General features: G+C 52.0%; 1 protein-coding gene and 1 long non-coding RNA gene across 8 annotated transcripts in view; both read left to right on the forward strand.

Annotated features, from left to right (window-relative positions):
• The window catches only part of ZFYVE28 (zinc finger FYVE-type containing 28), a 121,341-nt gene that overhangs the window by 22,566 nt on the left and 81,050 nt on the right, over window positions 1-17,725 (forward strand). The gene's annotated exons all lie outside the window — the stretch shown is intronic.
• Window positions 2,615-5,086, forward strand: LOC139082609 (uncharacterized). The gene is made up of 3 exons (XR_011538816.1): window positions 2,615-2,669; window positions 3,482-3,669; window positions 4,231-5,086. It is a non-coding gene; the product is annotated as an uncharacterized lncRNA (long non-coding RNA).

The following is a 17,725-nucleotide window of genomic DNA, read 5'->3' on the forward strand; positions in this document are numbered from 1 at the left end:
AAGGGCTGAATGTGTCTGGGAGAGCGGTTCAGATGCCCAGGAGGCCTAGGAGGGGAGGGCCTACTTAGATTGAGCAGTGCTTGAGTGTGCTAACCTGGGACGGAGGATGAGAGCTGTGAATCAAGACTTAAAGGAAAGCTTCCCTTTGCGATTTTTTCATTGTCACCTGCTCTTGGAAAATAAGCAATATGGTTAAGTAGTTTTTGTGAAATGTTAGGTATTATGTCTGAGTCCTTCTCTTATTGGTCTTTTCAATCTTGACCAAAGAAATATTGAGCTTGAGCTGCAGCTCTTTCCTGACTCTGCTAAGTGCACTCGTTATTCACCAGGAAAGTAACAGTGACTTGTAGCTGCAGGCGGGGTGCTGGCGTGACTTTACCAGGATTGGATCCCCATGAACTTGGAAATTTCAGGTGGATTAAAGAATGGTGAATTACTCTATTGGATGCAATTCTTTTCAGTCCTTGAACAAAAGGGGCTTCACACTAGGAGTCTCCACAGCATCTCACGTCATTTCATTCCATTTCTTAGAAAGAAGATAGAAACTTCTCCAGCTGAATGAGGTAGGATTTTTAATGGGAAGGCCAGAGAGGTCACAAATGCTGGCCTTACCCTTAGTGTGGAAGAGATTTCCTGATCTTCCATTGGCCAGTTATCTGCAGGGCACCTACCCTGTGCCACCCATGGTGCTGGGTGCTGGGTCCGCTGGAGAACAGAGGACAGTGCCTACCTGCTGGCACGATGGTTGATGTCAGAGTGAGGACACCTCTGACTTAAAATACTGTAATCCAAGTATGCCACACCTGCAGTCAAGTGCACCCAACGTGTGGCTGTTTCTGTTGACCCCGTGTGGCCACCCCCAGACACCTGGGCCCCTCTGTCTTGGGACTGTGAGCTTGAAACATTTCCCTTTGTTAGAAAGATAGCGTTGATGCGTTTAGGACCATCACACCCCATGCCGGTCATGACTGCTCATGCAGTCAACCACCTTGTGAAGAGAAACTCAGCAATCCTGGGGGTCTGGGAGCTGTAACTCAAGTCCACAACAAGATACCGCCTTATCCCTTCAGCTGGCAACATGAAGACGTCCTCTGGGTCCAGGTGTTGGAGAATATGGGTCCTGGGATCCGAGACATGGCTGCTGGGGCATGAGCTGGTACGACCCAGGAATGGCACCAGGCAGAGTAATGGCCCCAAAGATGGTCACATCCTGATGCCTGGAGCCCATAACTCTCTTAGGTAACTTGGTGAAGTGGAATGAAGGTTGCAGATGGGGCCAAGGTTGCTAATCTGCAGATATTAAAATAGTGGGATGATCCTGGATTATCCGGTGGGCCCAGTGTATCCACAGGGTCCTTAATAGTGGAAGAGGGGGCCGAAGACAGTCCGAGGGAGCCTGTGACTATGGAAGAAGGTTCAAGAGATGCACCATTGCCGGCTTCGAAGATGGAGAGAGGGACCACGGATCAAGGCAGGCAGGCGGCCTCTAAAGCTGGCGAAGGCAAAGAAACACATTCTCCCCAGAACCTCCAGAAGAAACAGGCCTGCTGAGCCCTTGGGTTTAGCCCAGTGAGACCCATGCTGGAATTCTGTCCTCCAGAACTTTTAAATAATACGTTTTGTTGTTTCAAGCCACTAAGTTTGTGGCAACTTGTTACAGGAGCCATAGGAAACTGACACCTGCCTCCTGGGGACATGCACATACACAGCCATGGAACATGAGAGAACATTCATGAAGCTCTGCCTACACAGCAAAAACCTGGAAGGATGTGGGTGCCTTCTACGGGTGCGTGGCTGCACGCTCTGTGGGGCTCCACACGGGGCAGTTGTAGAATAATCATGGGCGAAGGGCAGAGCGTGCAGGATGTGGCAAATCACACGCTGGTCTCAAAATATCACATACGCACGCCGTCCTTTTTATAGAGTTGAAAACAACCAAAAATACATTGTAGGACTGCATATGGTGGCAACCACGTTGCATTAAAGGGGCCGTGTGAGTCAGGCTCTGGGGTGCAGGTAGCTTTGTGGGGAGTGGCTGGGGGGCCGAGGGTCATGGGGGTTCTACCTGCCTGTAGATGGGCCTGTAGGTGGGCTTGTGGGTGCTTATGGCACAATTCAAAATAACTTCTGCATTATTTAACTGTTTTGCATAGTTGAGAAATAGCCATCTCCGGGGCCTGTGAGTCTGTGGGCTGCCTCCTTCAGAGAATTCCCAGCACAGGAGTTTTACATTGTGCTGCCGGTAGCATTATGTGTGAAAAAGCTGAGCTTTTCACATAGTCAGATTGTTCTGTCGTTAGCAAGGGGAAGGCAGGTGTTCTGTGTGCAGAGAAGGAAAAGGTGGTGAGGGGGTCTTTTATGCAGAGGGGCTGTAAAATTTGGGGTGCCTCCGACAGCCGGCATTCAATGTGGATCTCATCAGGGCTTTGCAGATGAGAACTAGTCAACTTGCGTGATCAGTAAGACGTCTTTGGTGGCGAGAAGGACACAGCCTTTGGTCCGTTTTGGGGGAGATTTGCAAATTCGCTTCCTTCCAAGATAGGAGCAAAAGATCCCATTTGTTTTGCCTGGATCTAGAAGGGGATAAAAGCCTTTTCTTTTCTTGGATCTCCAGGATCGCTTCGACTCGGCATGTTTATCTGCATTTCTGTAAACTCCTTCCAGCTGTGGTGTGTGGCGCACGATTCTCGTTACACAGCCCAAGCCGAGCTTCTGGATGTGGTGTCATTTACGTACTGGGTATAGGGGGAGATGGGAGGTGGGAGTTTGACAAAAGAATTAAGAGAACATAATGTTTCCTTTGATAACTTTTCCTTTGAGTTATGTGGAGAAGTAAGCGAAGGGAAGGAAGGATATAAATGATGTACTGTAAGCTGTAAAATTTAGTGTATTTAAATAATTTTATAAGATGTAAGGGTCAGTAAGATGCAATGGGACGATCTTATCAGTGACCCATAGTTTATTTTCACTCGCTGTAAAGGATAAATCTCTCCAGATTGCTGGTAAACACTGGCTTTAAACCACCTCCTTCCCAAGTTACAGGCATAATAAGCGTCGATGAAAGATAAAAATCACGTGACCTTAATGTTGTTTTTTTGAGAGTCCTTTTTTGGAGTTTTTGGTCTATTTGTGATGGTCATTTTGTTTCTAATGTAGAATGTACTCAGGCGTTAGATCCTCAACCTGGCTGGAAAGTGATTACCCGGGACTGCTTTTTTAGGGAGAAGGTCAAGGTCTGCGGAATTCGAGTGGGAGCAGGGAGCGCGGGGCCAGGCTGGCTGGAGGGGGCTTCTCCCTGGGATGCACCATTCCAAGGAGCTGCTTTTTCCCCTAGAGCAATAGTTTTTTTAAAAATTAGGGTGAAATTCAGGTAACATAAAATTAGCCATTTTAAAGTGAACAATTCAGCGGCATTTAGTACGTTCACAATGTTATGCAACCGCCACCTCCATCTAGTTCCAGTACATTTTCATCTCCCCAGAGGGGACCCGTACCCATCAAGCGGCCACTCCTCCTTCTCTGCTCATCCAGCCCCTGCAACCACCCATCTACCGAGGGGCTGCTTTTGAAAGTGCACAGGGAGCAGCTTTAAATGATTCAATTTAATTTGATGATGACTCATCACCATCAGCATATTTAAGAAGGATGAAGGTTAAGTTAACAGCTGAGGTGAGCAGCATGGTGGGGGCTGGGAGCTGGGGCTGCACCTGACCAGCACCGTGCTCTAGCTGTGTGACCTCGACGGTGCCTTGGCCTCTTTGTGCCTCCGTTACCGTCTGTCAGATGAGGCAGGCAGTCCAATCATGCTCAGGGCTGTGGGGGAGGAGATGAAGTGATGCTTACGGAATGGGAGAGAGCCTGATTTACCTCACGTGCCCAGGGAATTCAGCTGGAGGAATATGGCTTCACTAAGATGTGGATAAACCCAGAAAATGTTGTGGCCACTCTACCAACCTGAAAACCGATAGCCTGCAAACTCATAGTCCCGACTAGAGAGCTGAGGTCACAGGAGGGTGGCAGCCTGGTTCTAAACTTCCACAGCGAGTCCCTGGGCCCCGTGAATATGCTGGGTTTCCCTCCTGCTACTGTGTGTATGGCGCATGGGCCTCAAGACAGGAGGTTATCCATGTGGTCCCTCGAAGCAGGAGCTTTCTCTGGCTGGTGGCAGAACAGGGAGTCAGAGAGATGTGAGCCCTGAGACGGATTCCACGTGCTGTTCCTGTCTCCTAGATGGACGGGCCAGCTGCCAAGGAATGCGGGCAGCCCCCAGCCAACAAGGATCCAGACCTTAGACCCGCACCGCAGGAACTGGATTCTTCCCACCCTTGTGAGCTGGGAAGCCGACTGCAGGCCGACACCTGGATTCCAGCCTGGAGAGACCCTGAGCAGAGGACCCTGCTGTGCTGGACGTCTGACTGCAGAACTGGGGGCTCCCCATCTGGTGTTGTTCTGAGCTGCTAAACTGTGGCGATTTGTTTCACAGCATGGAAAACGAATATGCGGGCAACAGGGGAACTGAATCCCTGAGGAGATGAGGCCTCCGGGAGAGCCAGGACTAGGGACTGCTTCACCTTTGGCAGAACATGGCAGGATGAGGTGGCTGCCCTAAAAGTGGACAAGGAAACAATGGAAATTTCTGGATCTTGAAGGTTGTGTCTTGGCTGTGTGACAGTGTGGTCTCCCCAGAAGCCCCAGGAAGACGCCTGCGCTCTCTCTGAAGCTCTGTTCTGTGGGCCTTGGGTGCCCCAGACTAATGGGCTGAATGTAAAAGAGAGGGTTTTTTTCCTGTCTTAAATCTCTTTAAAAGAGAATTAGATGAGATTCCTAGAGTAGACAAATTCATTGAAACAGAAAGAATGGTGGTGCCAGGGGCTGTGGGGGCTGTGGGGAGTTGTTGTTTAATGGGGACAGTTCCTTTCATTCTAAGACAATGAGAAGTTCTGGGGATGGACGGTGGCGGTGGCCACACAACAATTTGAACGTACTTAGCGCCACAGCACTGTACACTTAAAAATGGTTAAAATGGCAAATTTTATGTCATGCATATTTTACCACAATAAAGAAAAGATAACTGAGCCAAACCTGATGTCTTAGCAGTTAAAGTTTGGTGTGCTCTGTGTCTGCAGCCTGGGTTCAGTTCTGGGCGTGGAACCACACCACCTGTCTGTCAGCAGCCATGCTGTGGTGGCGGCTCACACAGGAGAACCGGAAGAACTTACAGCTATACACAACTATGTACTGGGGCTTTGGGGAGGAAAAAGGAGGAAAATTGGCAACAGGTGTTACCTTAGGGCGACTCTTTCCCTACAAAGAAAAAAAAGATAATTGACCTCATAAAAGATAATTGATTTAAAATAGCTCCATGCTATGTTTTACAGTTTGTAACATACTAGAAGGAAATGTTGGAGGACAAAGGTCCAAAGATGGGAGGGAGGGATGATGTCCACACGTGTGAGGGTCTTGCACCTCACATGGAGGCATCTGACACACCGGGACAGGGCCTCAGAGCTCAGGAGGATTGTAAACCCCAAGAGCAGCCACTAGACGTGGAAAAGAAAGGAATGGCCATAAGCCAGCAGTGGGGATGAAGTGAGATTGCACAAACACACTCAGTCCAGAAGGTGGGGAAGAGAAAGGGCACAGAGACCAGAGGGATGAACAGGAAACAAACTGAGTGCAGCCGGGGCAGGTACGGCCACTTGCTGGCCATTCAGGAGGGCACTCTGTTCAGCAAGGCTGGGTGGCCCTCGGTGGGTCACAGCTTGTCTTAGCGCACCCACTCATGGTCCTGGGGTCTGCCCCCGGCCCCACGGGGTCAGGAGGACTAGCTGAGAAAGCTGGTGAGAGACCATGCCTGGAGTGTGTGTCCTCAACGGTTAACGACCACAGGTGCCAGCATCATGGGGCGGTCACTTCATCGCTGTTGGGCTGCTGGGAACACACTGTCCATCCCAGGGAAACTCCGTGGCGGTTACCTGCCTTCCACTTTGCCAGGCTCTGGGAGGTCGGAGCCCCCCTGGGGAGGGTGGAGATGGAGGGGTGTCCCAGCCCATGCTCACAGTCAGTAGTCCTGTCCTGGGCAGCCCTTCTCTGGGCTCTGATTGATCAGCAGGCAGGAGCATGGGGTCTCTCTTGCCATTTGAGTCTAGAGGGTGGGATGGAAGGGAGCACATGGCATTTACCCCATGGGGGTCTTCTCTGGGCCGAGGATCGAGCAGGGCAGAGGGGCAGGTCTGAGGACAGCTGTCCCCCAGGTGGAGGAAGAGTTCTTCTGGCCACTGGAGCCTCCGACTGCACAGGTGCACTTTCTTGGGCTCCACGTCTCTATCCCCACGTACCAGTGAGGCCTCTAACTAGCTTGAAGAAGGGGCCAGCAGGCACCTGACACCCACCAGGCACCTCCTCCAGGGCTCTGTGCACAGGGGGTGTCTGACTCCATCTGGACTTCTGGAAATTTCTCTAAGGAATTCTCTAAGGACAGGGTAGTCCCCCGTGTCTTCTCAGGGGCCCACAGCCCTTCCCACTGCTCGTGGGGAAACCCCAGCCTTCTTGCATGAAATCCCTTTCAGCTGGGAAGCAGCCGTGCTGCAGGTCGTGTTTTCTTGACCCCGTCTGGACGTGGGTCCTCGACTGGGGTGGCCTGGACTGAGGCCGTCCTAGGCAGAGCCCTGCTCCACACTGCCCACCTTGTTTTCTTAAAAAAGTAAAAACAATTTAATTTTTTTCTGATTGTAGTAGTAATATCTAAAGAAGTAATACATGCTCATCGTAAAATAAACTCAACCTTCAGACAGCTGGAGAGGCGAGAGGGAAACCCACTCAGGGGAGACCTGTGTTGGTATTTTGCTGTATTTTTCCAGATCTTTCTCTTTACATACCCATGCTTACATATAATTTATAAAAGTGGAGTATTCTGGCACTGTTTCTGGAAAACAAATCTGGCCAGGTTGCCTCCCTGCTTGATGGCTTCTCCAGCTTCTGGCAGTTTCAGGAAAATTGAGTTCCTGACCTCCACGTGCCTCTATCCTGCCTCCTCCTTCGTCTCTGGGATCCCGCTGAGGCACAGCTGACAGGACAAGGGGGCCCTGTGGTGGCCTGCATGAGTGTCCTGGGGCCTGTTGCTAACACAGTGCCTTGACCTGGGGCTTAAAACAACAGGCATTTATTGTCTCACAGTCTGGAGGCCAGAAGCCCAAGCTGAGGGCGTCAGCAGGGCTGGTTCCTTCCGGAGCCTCTGAGGGAGACTCTGTTCCAGGCCTCTCTCCTGAGCTTTTGGTGGCTGTGCTGTTCCCAGCTTATGGCCGCATCTCTCCCATCGCTGCCTCTCCTGCTTCTTTGGGGACATTTTGTCATTGGATTTAGAGCCCACCCAGGTAATCCAGGCTCTCATCACGAGACCCTTAACTTAGTCGCATCTGCAAGGACCCCTTTGCCAAATAAGATCATGTCTACAGGTTCCAGGTGGACTTATCTTTGGGGCCACTATTCAGCCCACTACAACAACGCTGTGGGGGTGGGGAGAAGGCAGTCTGCCGAGCACAGCAGGGCCCAGATCCGAGGCCAGAGGGGCTGAGCATCCAAGCGCATGCCCAGCAGGTGGCCCGCAGTGGTCACCGGGTGGGTGTGCATGTGAGCGGGGTGTTCAGCCAGCAGCAGGTGACTTACTTCTTGAGTTGGTGCATGGGACTTCTGCAGCGCCCCCTCACCTCAGGGCCTTCAGGGCTGATTTGTCAGTCTGGTTCAAGCTGCCGGAGTCCCCTGCAGGGCACCTGTGTCCTGAGGTGGCCTCCCAGCTGCAGGCACACCCTGAGAAAGACAGGAATCCAGATGGGGAGGGAGCGTCCATCACGGGGCTGCCCATGCCCAGTGTCCCCTGGGTAGCTGTCTCCAATCTTTCAGGAGGCCCCCAGGTCTCATATCTGTCCCAAGTGTCACAGGAAGCAGCTGCAGCTTCTTCGGGGTCATAGGAGACTGTGGGGCTCTAGTGGGCTGAGGCTCCCTGTGTGGGTGGACACCGAGGCCCTGGCAGTGTGGGGGGCTCAGGCAGGTCAGGAAGTGTGTCTGCAGGCACCTGGGCACAGGGGAAAACTCAGGCAGGCTGGCCTCTCACTGCATCAAGTGGCCCCTGACCCGGCAGCTGGTGTGAGATCCAGGTGGACCCTGGGTGCTGCAGACCCCCAGAGGCCAGAACACCCTCTGCCTGACGTGCGGACAGCCCCTGGCCTCATGGCCTGACTAGCTGTGGACATGAGTAGGGGCTGGCTCTGTCCACTGGGACTGTGGGGGCATAGGGAGGACCTGGGGCAGGAGCTGTGCTCTGAGGGAGGGGACAGTGCAGGTGGGAGGAGAGGAACTGGGGTCCCCAAAGGAGGGACCCGTCGACCTCCCAGGTTCTCCACCCCCTACAGGGAGGCTGTAGAAATGAAAATCAGCTACAGCTACTGGAAGTAGGGGCGCTGAGACAGCCTTGGCCCCCTCCTCTCTCTGTGACAGGCGTATTTTAACAGGATAAGTCACTCGCCTAAGTTTTGAGTTGAAAACCTTAAGCTGGGGCCGGCCCCATGTCCAAATGGTTAAATTTGCACCCTCTGCTTTGGTGGCCCAGGGTTTCGCGGGTTTGGATACTGGGCACGGACATGGCACTGCTCATCAGGCCGTGTTGAAGCAGCGTCCCATATACCACAACTACAAGGACCCACAACTAGAATATACAACTATGTACGGCGGTGGGGGGGCGGGGCTTTGGGGAGAAGAAGAAGGAAGATTGGCAACAGATGTTAGCTCAGGTGCCAATCTTTAAAAACAAGACCCCCCCCCCCCCCCCGCCCCACCACCAAAACCTTAAGCTCCCTGCCCTCTTCTTGCCAAAGGGTGACTCCTCCAGCCCAGTGGTGTTGGGGGCTGGGTGGTTTGGTCCTCAGCCCCCAGCACTCCTCTCGGTTGGACCCCTGGGACTGTTGCTCTGAGACCTCCTCCAGATCTGGAGCACCGCACAGTGGCCGCAGCAGCTTTGTTTGGTTCCCTAAGCTTGTTTCTTTCTCTAAAGAAACTCAGTTGTCACGTGAGTGGGAAGGAGGCCAGCTGGGAGGGGCTTCTACTTTGGGGAGCCTTCCTGGGATGCTCTGGAAGCCCCTCCTGCCTCTTCCTTTCTTGGGCAGCAGTGGAGGGGAGATCTGGAAGATTTCCAAGCAGACGTGGGAGCTGTCCCGTTGACACTGGAAGCCATGGCTTTTTCTTTGCCTCTGGAATTTTCTCCGCGGGGTCCCTGTGCTGGGGGTGGACATTACCTGGAGTGACCTTGAGGAGCTAATCGGGAAATGGATGTTTTGAGAGCTTTTAATTTGGCTCCCCTGATGGGATCCACGCTTAATATGGTCGTAATTGCCAGTTTTTATGTCTTGATGTCTTAAATTTATGCTCAGGCTTTGAAGAGAATTTCCGGGGAGTGCCCGGTCAGATAAGTCAAAGAAGGCATGCACGGAGGCTGAGGGCTGTGGAGCCCTGCACTGAGGGTCTGCGGGTGCCGCAGAGAGCAAGAGGTGTTCATGTCCTTCATGGATCCTGTCCTGGCTGTGCCGGGGGCACTGGCCTTGGCTTCATGGCAGTCAGCTCAGACATGAGTGGCAGAGCTGTGTCCAGGCAGTAAGTGTCTCAGGGGCCTCTCTCCTGTGGGTTCATTGGTTCTGCTGTCCCACAGCCTTTCTGTGAAGCCAGGACCCCCAATTCCATTCCCGGACAGTTCTGAGGTTGAGGTCAGTGGGGGGTCAGATAATCCCTCAATGCGACAGCTAGTTGTAATGGACACTCACAGATCCATTCTTATTACAGCAAGTGTGGCAACTCTGTGAGCCTGGTCCTGGGGTGCCACGACCCCTAAGAGTGAGTCCCCAGCCCCATTGCTCATGTGGGAGGCCAGGAACCAGGCTCCGCTGTGTACAGCCCTGAGTCCAGGGGTTCTTCTGGGGATGACCAGCCTACCCTGACCGATACCCTGACAGAGCTCCCAGAGTCCTAGCAGACCCCTCCCCAATGAGCCTGGGGTGGACCCAGGAGCAGGCAGAGGGGGGACATAAGGGGAAGATCCCAGGGGGGTTGGACCCAAGGGGACAACTCAGGGGACAGAAGAGGGGCTATGGAGAAGGGCAGACCCATGGGGTAGCAAAAGGGGCTGAAGAGTAGACTGGAGAGGAGGCAAACACAGCAGGATGACCTGTGGGAAAGATCGGGGGCAGCCCTAGGGCAATGGGAGGGGTACATGGACAATGAAGGGGGGTACATGGACAGTGCCTGCCTACCCCCCAAGGGCTGTGGAGAGGGCTCAGGAGGTGCGGCCAGCCCCTCCCCAGGAGGCGGACCGATGGTCAGCTAATTCTTCATCCTGGCTCAGGCCTTCTTCCTGTTCCCTCAGAAGAGCCCTAACTGCCTCCTTCATAAGCTTCCCCGCCCGCAGTCACCAGTGTCCTGTGTAGACATCCAGCCCTTCCTGGCTGTCCAGGAGCTCCACAGAGGGCCGGCTGGTGGCCTCGGCTCTGCCATGTGTGTCCCAGGACTCATGAGCTCCCCAGAGGCTTGGCCTCCACAGCTTCTGTTCAGACAAGACTGGACTCTGGAGCAGCTGCCCGGGAAGGTGAGATGGGCTGGTCAGCATGGGTCGCTGCCGTGCTCCTTAAAGAAACATGAGTTCTCGGTAGCTTAGCATTTTACTGTATGAACAGAAACTGTGAAGACGCTAGAAGGGAGTGTAGACAGACGCGTCTCTCTCCCGGAGTGAGGAAGGCCTTTGGAAGTGTGGGGTCAGAGGCGGCAGCAGAAGTGAGATTAACAATGTAAGAACGGAAACAAACATTTTCCCCACGGCAGAAGACGAGTACCACGTGCAAGGACAGGTGACAAAGACGCGGAAGTGCCGGCAACAACGCAGCAGGCAAGCCGTTGGCGTCAGTAATGAATAAAAGCCATCGCACCACCTCCCACCCAGGAGGACGGCTGCGCTCAGAAGAACAGAAACAGCAAGTGCTGGCGAGGCTGCGGAGGAGCTGGAACGCTGCGCACTGTTGCGGGGAGTGGACACTGGTGCAGCCTCAGTGGGAAACAGCATGGAGTTTCCTCAAAAAACTAAAAATCTAACTACCGTATGATCCAGCCCTCCCACTTTGGGTATAAACCCAAAAGAATTGAAAGCAGGGTCTCAAAGAGATATTTGTACACCCATGTTCACCGCAGCAGGGTCATTCATAATAGCTGAGACCTGGAAGTAACCCAAGTGTCCACCATCAGATGAATGGATAAGCAGAATGTGGTTCATCCATACAATGGAATATCATTCAGCCTTAAAAAAGAAGGAAGTTCTCACACATTGCAACATGGATGAACCTTGAGAACATTATGCTGAGTGAAATAAGCCAGTCACAAAAGGACAGCTACCGTATGATTCCACTTACATGAGGTACTTAGAGTTGTCAAGTCCATAGAGACAGACAGTATAATGGTGGGTACCAGGAGCTGGGGGGAGGTGAGAATAGGGGGTTGTTGCTTAACGGGTATAGATTTTCAGCTTTACAAGATGAAGAGTTATAGGAATGGATGGTGGTGATGGCTGCACAAAAGAATATATTTAATACCACTGAAATGTACACATAAAAATGTTTAAGATTACTATCTTAACCCATTTTGTTATGTATATTTTAACACAATAAAATGCACACTGAACAATAAAAAAAAAACCTATCAAAAATCACTTAAAGAAAGAGAATTGCTCCTGGGAAATATGGACAAAGGACACAGCATCCATTAGGGTCAGGGTCAGTGGCATGTGATGAAAAACTGACACATAGCCGGTGTGGGGGGTGGGCAGGCAGGCAGGTGTGGTCCCCACGGTGGACCCTGGCCTCTGCCACTCTGTGGCTTACATTTCCTGATTCATGGTGACTGCTGAGGGCCAGCCATCACGTCTGCCTTCCAGCTGACAGGAAGGAGGAGAGCGGAAGGCAGACCTGCTCCCCCTGCTCATAACCCATTGGATGGAACCTAAATCTCAAGGCCCCGACTAGCTGCAAGCGAGGCTGGGAAATGTCATCTTCACTCCAGGGAACATGTGAGCTGCTGAAAATTGGAGGTCTTTGCTCCAATAGAAAGAAGAATGGGAGAATGGTTATGGGGTCAATTATAGCCTGGGGCTGTGTCCTCTGATACATACCTTGGGCTCAGCTGTGCATCCAGGAGGGGAGGAGGGCGTTGCTGACCCTCCATAGCTGTTTCCCAGGCTCCTGAATTGGTGGGCTTCCAGCTGGGATCAGCCAATGGGAGGCAGTGGTAGGAGATGGGGCCTGCTAGGAAGAGAGGAGCCAGGGCATTGCTCCCCTCTGTTGGGGTCCAGCCTGGCGCGGTTCCGGCCTCTTCCCTGGGTTCTTCTAGTAATACCACCTCCTGCCTCGGTCCCTCCAGCCTGGGGCAGCAGCAGCTTCCTGCTGATGCGAATCCCACCGACTTCTCAGCTCCTCTGTGGCTCACGTCATCAATTCCCTGCATCAAACTCCCTCTGATTATGGTTCTCATCATGACTTCCGCTTTCTGGCAGGACCCTGCCTGACTCAGGGCTAACATGCAGGGCTGCCTAGTTGTGGAAAGATGGGCCCTGTTCAGCCCTGTCATTTTGGAGCCTTTGGGAACCCAAAATTTGGCAGCATGTAAGAAAAGACAAGAGTGCCTCCACCTTCATCTTATAATTCCACTCCTAGGATTTATTCTAAGGAAATGGCTGTGCAGGTATGGAAGGACAGGTTCGAGGGTGTTCAGTGCACTTCTGTTCATACTGGCAAAACACAGCATGGCCTTGCCTTTGAAAGCGTCATTCGTGGTGAGGCTGAACAGTAAATTATGCTACTGTGTAATGAAAAGTCTGCAGCCATGGTTGTGTGCTACGCAGAGAACTGGTGAAAAACAGAATGTGAAATACAGTTCAATTTTTATTGAAAATACATACGTACTTATAGGCTGGAAAACAGTTCAGCAGGACGTGCATCGCAATGCTGCCGTTGTGTTCTCTGGTGGCAATGATTATAGGTAGTTCTTTTTTTCTTAATATTTCCTGTGTTTTTGGAAGACAATTTTATACCAATCATATATCACTTCTATACATGAAAATTAGAAAACTAGTGGAAGGGTTTTAGGCATTTCTCATTCCCCATCCACCCTCCTCAGAACCCGTCAGGGCTGTTTATCCATTGTGGCAAAGTCAGATTCCCCCAGAGGAAGGCCGGCTCTGCTCTCCCGTGGTGTCTGCCTCTGGGTGGCCATTCTCAGGGGTCTGGGTTCAAATCCTGACCTGTGGTGGGAGGTGACAGGTAGCTCTCTGCAGGGACCTGTAAAGGTGGCTGCCTTCTTAGGGTGGGGATCGTCCTCCTCTGCTTCTTGTCCCAGCGCATGTCCTTGCTGCCAGCTGCCCCATCAAGGCCAAGGTCATCAGTTTGCTCCCGGATGGGCTCTGCGTTGTCCCAGAGCCACTGGCTGGTTCTTTCTGTTTAATTGCATTCTGTTTGTCCCTGTGGCTCTTTCCAGATTGGAAGGGCTGACCCTAGGAACAAGACAGCCTGTCTGTGACTGTGCAGATATAATTTCATGGTAAAAACATTGACTTTTGCTTTTCAGAGTAAGGTGCTCTTGAGGACCTGTGGGCGGGAGGGGGCCCACTGCGGTGGTGTTGAAGTCGTCTCCAGATTTGAGGATGAACTGAAAACATCAGTGTTTCGAGGGGTTCTGTGAGGAACGTGACATTCTGCCAAGACGTGTGTGTGTCCACTGGTGCGGGTTTGCCATCCTCTGCTCGGGGGCCTGGGGTGATGAGAATTATGTTCCCAGATTCACACGGGCAGAAGACCAAGGGGCTAACAGTGTTTCTGCTCTGGGAGATGTTTGTTTTCTTCTTTACGGTTTTCAGAATTTCTAAGCTTCTTACAAGCAAAAATAATATTAAAAAATAATTTTGTCCTTAATATACTCTATCAAGGCATGGTCTTTCTTTAAGAAGGTTCCCTGCCCTGTGATTTTGTCCTCAAAGCCCCCTTGTTTGATGTTGACTGAGAGGGCGTCCCTGGTCTGGTACCTCTGTCCCCAGACGACCACGACCTGCCTTCTGTCATTAGGTGCAGTTTGCGTTCTCTAGACGCTTGCTCTGTCTGCTCCAGGATGGCCTGGCATGCGGGGTCTGCCCTGCCAGGGTCCCTGCTTCAGCCCAAACCTTCTGGAGGCAGCTGGTGAGCTGTGTGGTCTCCCTGCCTCTCCCTACCTCTGTCTGCAGGGCGATGGCAGGGCCAGCACCTGTCACCTCCATCAAGGTGAGGTGGGTGCACCGGGGGTCTGGGACAGGAGCCCACAGGGCGTTCAGCTTTTGCTACTGTTGCGGGGATTCATGAGAAGAGTTTTAATTATTTGCCCACTATTGTTGAAAGGAGTCTTTTTACTATTTATTTGTTTGTTTCTTACCCTGACTTGCGAATCTGCATCTGAAGTATTTTTCCGCAGATCTGTTCCTTGTTTTTTCTGAGCGGGCGCCCATTTGGTTCTCTTCTGCCATATGTCGAGCTTCCAGAACATCCGTCTATATTTTTCCTGTAAAAATGTGTGCAAACCTAGTATAAGCTCTTGCCCGGACTACTCTGCAAACAGTTTTTCTCCTCTGCTGGAACAGCACGTTGGTGAGAGCAGGTGTTCCTTCAGGATGGCTATTTTTAAGGAACGATGGAATCATCCTAATTGTCTTTCTGATCCGTGCCTTTAATGATGGGCAACGTGTAAGTCAAGCGCTTCTCAATTTTGTTTGCATTATTTGATAAATCGAACAGTAACCACAATACAAAAGAACAAGCCAAGGGAGCAGGTGTGGGAGGCTGAGTGAATGAATCCGTGAGGCCCCGCCTCTCCCCCCTGGACAGCCTGGAGGCCAGGAGCTGGCTGGACGGCGTGTCCAGGGGCCACTCTGTGTTTCCAAAACTCCTCTGCCCTCTCCCTGCTGTGTCCCTATTCCCTGCCCCCTTTCTTCCCCACTGGACTCCCCAGACAAAATCCCCCTCCTCCATCTCTCTGGCTCCAAAGTCTCCCCCTTTCCCCCGTGAGGAGCTGGATCTGAAACTTAACAGGTTTGAGTGACAGGAAGAGCCAGGCTCAGAAGCTGTGCTGCAAACATCTCCATCCATGTTCCACGTCAAGACCCCGGTCATCTTCCTTTGGAGCACTTTGGTGGACAGCGGGCACCTCGTCCTCTTCGTGGAACCACCTGGAACTCTGCATCACACAGAAAGACTGGAGATAGAAACACCTGCCATGTGTGGATACGGGCCAGGGACAGATGTGCATCCTGCTGCTGTGGGACCGTTAGAGGGAGGCCATCAGAATGAGGGCGTGGGGGGGGGGAGGAACTGCAGTGGAGGGATGTGTGTGACCCAGCGCCACGGGCAGGCGCCGCACAGGGTCCCACAGCAGTGCCGCCACGTTGAACAGAATTCAGGATGGAGATGAGTCTTCACTTTGGTCCCATCCCTGTTTCTCACAGGTGGGTTCTGGGCTCTGGGCCATCAGGTCTGGGCTACCTCTGTCTTGCTGGTGCTTCCCCTGCAGTGACAGATTTGTTTAAAGAGACGCCTGTTCTTGGAGTCACCAGGAGACATGTAGCGAATTTCGTGGCACCAAAGTGTGACCCAAGGCATGTGAGCCGGGTTCACCCCTGTTCATGGGCTGGGGCAGCCAGGACAGCTCTGCAGGACCCAGAACCATGGTCATTTTCACTGGGGTGTGTCTGTAGGGCCTTGGGCTGAGCTACTGCTCAGGGCAAGTACACAAGATAAATGGACTGAAGTTGGAAAATGAAGAAGGATTTCTCAGTCCCCCCAAAACAACCAAGAGAAGGCACCCCCGCACACACACACTTGTGCCATGGTGCATCCAGGTGATAGAGGTGGGGGTGGTGGTGGGGAGGGCGGATTCCCCTCTTGTGGCTGCTGTGACCAAGTGCCACAAAGTAGCTGGCTTGCAACAGCAGACATTTATTCTCTCACGTTAGGAGACCTGAGTCTGAGATTGAGGTGTCGGAAGGGTTGGTTTCTTCTGGGTGCTCCGAGAGAATCTAGTCCTTGTCTCTTCCAGATTCTGGGGGCTCTAGGCATTCCTTGGCTTGTAGACGCACCACCCCAGTCTCTACCTCTTCTTCCCGTGGCCTGCTCCCTGTGTGTCCTTCTCCTTCTCTTACAAGGACACTTGTCATTGGATGTAGGGCCCACCAGATAATCCAAGATGGTCTCATCTCAAGATACTTACCTTCCCTCTGTATGCAAAGACCCTTTTTCCAAAGAAAATCACATTCACAGGTTCCTAGTGCACTTTGGGGGGCTACCTTTTCAACCCACTACAGGTGGGCAGGGAACATTTCTGGGATCCCAGGGCAGGCAATGGGAGCACATTTGCCTAGTCCCAGGACTTCCTTTATGGCCAGTTGGGTCCTAATCATGACAAAGTTGCCACGTTGCCCAGTCCACACCCACCCACAGCTTTGGTGAGGTAGTTTGGCTGTGGCAGAGGGGACCCTCCTCCCACCAGACAGAAGGCCCAGTCTGGACTGCACATTTCCGTGGCCGTGGGAAAGCAGATCTGGTCAGACAGAGAGCACAGTGGCTTCAGCACCCTTCACTCACTTGTGGAAAGAATGGTCACTGAGCAAAGTTAGTAGGAAACAGAAGACTCACAAATGGCCGACAAGCACATGAAAGGACGCTCTGCATTGGTTGTCAGGAAAATGCAAATCAGAATGAGATAGCACTTCACACCCACCTGGATGGCTGGAGTCAAAAAGTCAGATAATAGCAAGTGCTGGCGAGGGTGCAGGAACCAAAGCCCTCACACACTGCTGTGAAGCGACTGCTAAATGGGGCAGCTGCTTTGGAAGACAACGTGGCGGTTCCCCAAAAAGCTAAATACCGAGTTACCGTATGACCCAGGAATTCCACTTCTAGGTATATGTGTAAGAGAACTGAAATCATATGTCCACACCAAAATTTGTTCCCAGCAGCTTTATTCATAATAGCCCAGAGGTGGAAACAACCCAAATGTCTATCATCTGATGAATGGATAAACAATGTCATATATCCACACAGTGGAATATTATTTGGTGACAAAAGGGAATGAAGTACTGACACATGCTACCACATGGATTAACCTTGGCAACATGCTATGTGAAAGAAGCCAGACACAAAAGGTCACATCTTGCACAGTTCATTTACATGAAATGTAAGTGCCAGAAGACGCAGATCCACAGAGATGGTAGATCAGGGGCTGGGGGAGGCATGACTGGTGATTGACTGTGAAGTTTCTTTTTGGGGTGATGAAAATGTTGTAAAATTAGATCATCGAGATGGTTGCACAACTCTGTGAATATATTAGAAACCCCTGAATTGCATAGTTTAACTGGGAGAATGTTATGGGATGTGAATTATATCTCAATAAAACTGTTTTTAAAAGCCAAGATTACACTCCTTTGGGAAGGGTGGCTGGGCTTGTCATCCGACCTGTTGGAGCTGCTTGTCCATGGACCTTCCTGGAGCAGCACCCACCCGAGTGGCCCTGGGTGAGGTGTGGTCAGAGTCTGGGTTGGAGGCGGCAGCAACCACACTGGGTTTCTAAGTCCTTGGGTCCCTCAAGGGGAAGCGGTCCAGAACCGTGTGTTAATACCACCTGCTCA

Source organism: Equus przewalskii, chromosome 3 (assembly GCF_037783145.1).
Source record: "Equus przewalskii isolate Varuska chromosome 3, EquPr2, whole genome shotgun sequence".
Lineage (NCBI taxonomy): Eukaryota > Metazoa > Chordata > Mammalia > Perissodactyla > Equidae > Equus > Equus przewalskii.